The sequence below is a fragment of the Chiloscyllium plagiosum genome, unplaced genomic scaffold, assembly GCF_037043375.1.
Source record: "Chiloscyllium plagiosum isolate Xiang-an unplaced genomic scaffold, Cpla_swu_hap1 HiC_scaffold_45, whole genome shotgun sequence".
In the NCBI taxonomy this organism is placed as follows: Eukaryota; Metazoa; Chordata; class Chondrichthyes; order Orectolobiformes; family Hemiscylliidae; genus Chiloscyllium; species Chiloscyllium plagiosum.
In genome coordinates, this window is record NW_028270183.1 from 44,467,704 (window position 1) to 44,471,198 (window position 3,495).

A 3,495-nucleotide genomic window follows, 5' to 3' on the forward strand; every position below is an offset into this window, starting at 1 on the left:
TTGCTGCAGACAACATCCAGCGGTCATCATGGGTACGGCGATCAAGTCGTGCGTCTATCCCTGTTTAATGTTTTATTGCGCAGGTGAGGCTTCCTGTTTCGTGGTTTGTTGGAACACGTTGTTTGGAAAAATAGCAACGCAGCTGAGATCCGGCATGGGACCAGCGGGTTGATGTTCCATGACAGCGATGGTCGCCTTTCGAATGAGCACACATCTCAACCGATCTTGTGACAAGTTCTTGCAGACGGTGAAAGTAAAAGCCACGGCGAACACTGACACAGCCCTGCTAACGACGGAAGCGCCACTCGTGGTCACTGCAGGGATTGAACCCACGACCTTGGCGTTATTAGCACCACGCTCTAACCAGCTGAGCTAACCGACCAACACAGCACAAGCAGCGAAAGTAAATGCCTATATTGCCGGTGCTCACAACCACGGCGGCTGTTCATTTTCTGCTTCATGTCGATCGCACGATCGTCTGAAGTATTTCCTTTCGTTGCAAAGCTTTTCAACGAAAAAAAAAGCATTTACTTTTCCGAACGCGCATACTCGACTTAACCATTTGCTCTGATATTCAAAATGAAGCACAATGTCCGGACGCGTGCAATTTCAATCGCAATGCCACCAGCTCAGCTGCAGCTTGTCATGTTGAAAAATATCGTCTGTCGAAACGTCCCTTCAACGATCGCTCACTGTTCTTCTGGATACTCACAGACTTTTGGAGTCAGCGTTATGTGCTGCTGATAAACTGCTACGAAACTTATGCCAAATGCATTTGAATTGAAATCTAACAGTGGGATTTTTTCTGCTCCCGAACGACGCAGTTGCTTTGGTGTCAGCAACAGCTCAGACGCCAATTGCACGTTTTGCTCAATCACTCATGTTGCTAATTCAATCTTCGTTTGACAGCATATTTAGAAAGTTATCACGCCTTCCTGCAGCGGTCGTCAGTGACAGATCAGATGCTAAGATGATTGCTTCAGACAGCATGCTACATCCTCCATTTGAAAATGGAAAAGGTGCAAACGGTTGCAGGCTGAACACACACTCACGATATTGCCTGGCGTGTCAGAGGCTGGGAGCGGAGCTTATGGAGGCTTTTCAATCATGAGGGGCATGAATCGGGTAAATAGACAAGTTTCTTTCGCTCAGGTGTGGCAGTGCAGAACTAGAGGGTATAAATCAGGTGTGGGAGTACGAGAATTGGAAAGGCAGTGATGGGCAATGGCTGCGCGCAGAGGGTGGTGCGTTTCTGGATCAAGTTGCCAGACGAGCTGGTGATGGATGGTAAAATTCCAATACTTTTAAGGAATCTGGACGTGTATTTGAATAGGCAGGGTTTAGAGAGACATGGGTCAAATGCATGCAATCGCGGCTGAATCAATTGAAGATATCTGTTCGGAATGGACGAGTTCGACCGAAGACTGTGTTTTCAGTGCTGTCCATATCTAATGAGCTCTATGATAGTGCAGGTGAAATGATAAAAAAGATAAATAAAATCAATGAAGTAAAATTGTCTCAAGTTGTTGAATTCAAACAACTTCAGGTAATTTTATTTCAATTATTTTATTTATCTTTTTTATTTGTGTTTTTTTCATTGTTCTGTAACTCTTATTTCTTGATTGTCTCGCTTTCTCTCGCTCCCCACTCTCTCAATATCTTTTTCCTTTCCTCTTCCCACTTTGCTACCCTTCTCCCCTGTTTTCCATTTTGTCTCTGCTTCACCCATCCCCCACATATTTTGTCACATAGCACTGGCTACAGCCTGCGTCATTCACGGCTCCTAATCTCCCTTAGATCTCTCCATGCACTCTCCTTATCACCTTTGCATCTGGAGCCCTGACTCACCATCTCTCAGCCTGGTGTAAACAGCTCCCTAATTCTCCCCCTTTTTTATCTTTAACAAAGGATCAGTTCGACTCGAAACGTCAGCTCTTTTCTCTCCTTGCAGATGGTGCCAGACGTGCTGAGACTTTCCAGCATTTTCTCTTTTGGTTTCAGATTCCAGCATCCGCAGTAATTTTATTTTATTAATGGCTCTATGATATTGCTGGTGTCATGATAACTCCAGCTTCTGTGCATGAGAGGTGAGCAAGCGAATGAATTCCTTTTGGAAGTCGCGTGACAAGTATTAACAGAGATCAAGGAAAATAACATGAACGAATCTTTGATTTGAATTGAAGCCTGAACTCTGGTTCTGCTCCGAGACTGTGCCAGGTCTGCTTAATACTGCATATATTTCATGATTTGCATTTGTTTGTGAAAACAATTGAGACTGATTGATTTGCTGCAGACAACATCCAGCAGTCATCATGGGTACGGCGATCAAGTCGTGCGTCTAGCCCTGTCAAATGTTTTATTGCGCAGGTGAGGCTTCCTGTTTCGTGGTTTGGTGGAGCACGTTGTTTGGTAAAATAGCAACGCAGCTGAGATCCGGCATGGGACCAGCGGGTTGATGTTCCATGACAGCGATGGTCGCCTTTCGAATGAGCACACATCTCAACCGACCATGTGACAAGTTCTTGCAGACGGTGAAAGTAAAAGCCACGGCGAACACTGACACAGCCCAGCTAACGACGGAAGCGCCTCTCGTGTTCAGTGCGGGGATTGAACCCACGACCTTGGCGTTATTAGCACCACGCTCTAACCAGCTGAGCTAACCGACCAACACAGCACAGTCAGCGAAAGTAAATGCCTATATTGCCGGTGCTCACAACCACGGCGGCTGTTCATTTTCTGCTTCATGTCGATCGCACGATAGTCTGAAGTATTTCCTTTCGTTGCAAAGCTTTTCAACGAAAAAAAAGCATTTACTTTTCCGAACGCGCATACTCGACTTAACCATTTGCTCTGATATTCAAAATGAAGCACAATGTCCGGACGCGTGCAATTTCAATCGCAATGCCACCAGCTCAGCTGCAGCTTGTCATGTTGAAAAATATCGTCTGTCGAAACGTCCCTTCAACGATCGCTCACTGTTCTTCTGGATACTCACAGACTTTTGGAGTCAGCGTTATGTGCTGCTGATAAACTGCTACGAACCTTATGCCAAATGCATTTGAATTGAAATCTAACAGTGGGATTTTTTCTGCTCCCGAACGACGCAGTTGCTTTGGTGTCAGCAACAGCTCAGACGCCAATTGCACGTTTTGCTCAATCACTCATGTTGCTAATTCAATCTTCGTTTGACAGCATATTTAGAAAGTTATCACGCCTTCCTGCAGCGGTCGTCAGTGACAGATCAGATGCTAAGATGATTGCTTCAGACAGCATGCTACATCCTCCATTTGAAAATGGAAAAGGTGCAAACGGTTGCAGGCTGAACACACACTCACTATATTGCCTGGCGTGTCAGAGGCTGGGAGCGGAGCTTATGGAGGCTTTTCAATCATGAGGGGCATGAATCGGGTAAATAGACAAGTTTCTTTCGCTCAGGTGTGGCAGTGCAGAACTAGAGGGTATAAATCAGGTGTGGGAGTACGAGAATTGGAAAGG

The 3,495-nt window shown here is 45.6% G+C and overlaps 1 non-coding gene across 1 annotated transcript; it reads right to left on the reverse strand.

Moving 5' to 3' along the window:
• Positions 1 to 2,592: 2,592 nt before the first annotated feature.
• Positions 2,593 to 2,666, reverse strand: trnai-aau (transfer RNA isoleucine (anticodon AAU)). The gene has a single exon. It is a non-coding gene; the product is annotated as a tRNA-Ile (tRNA).
• Between the last annotated feature and the right edge of the window lie 829 nt (positions 2,667 to 3,495).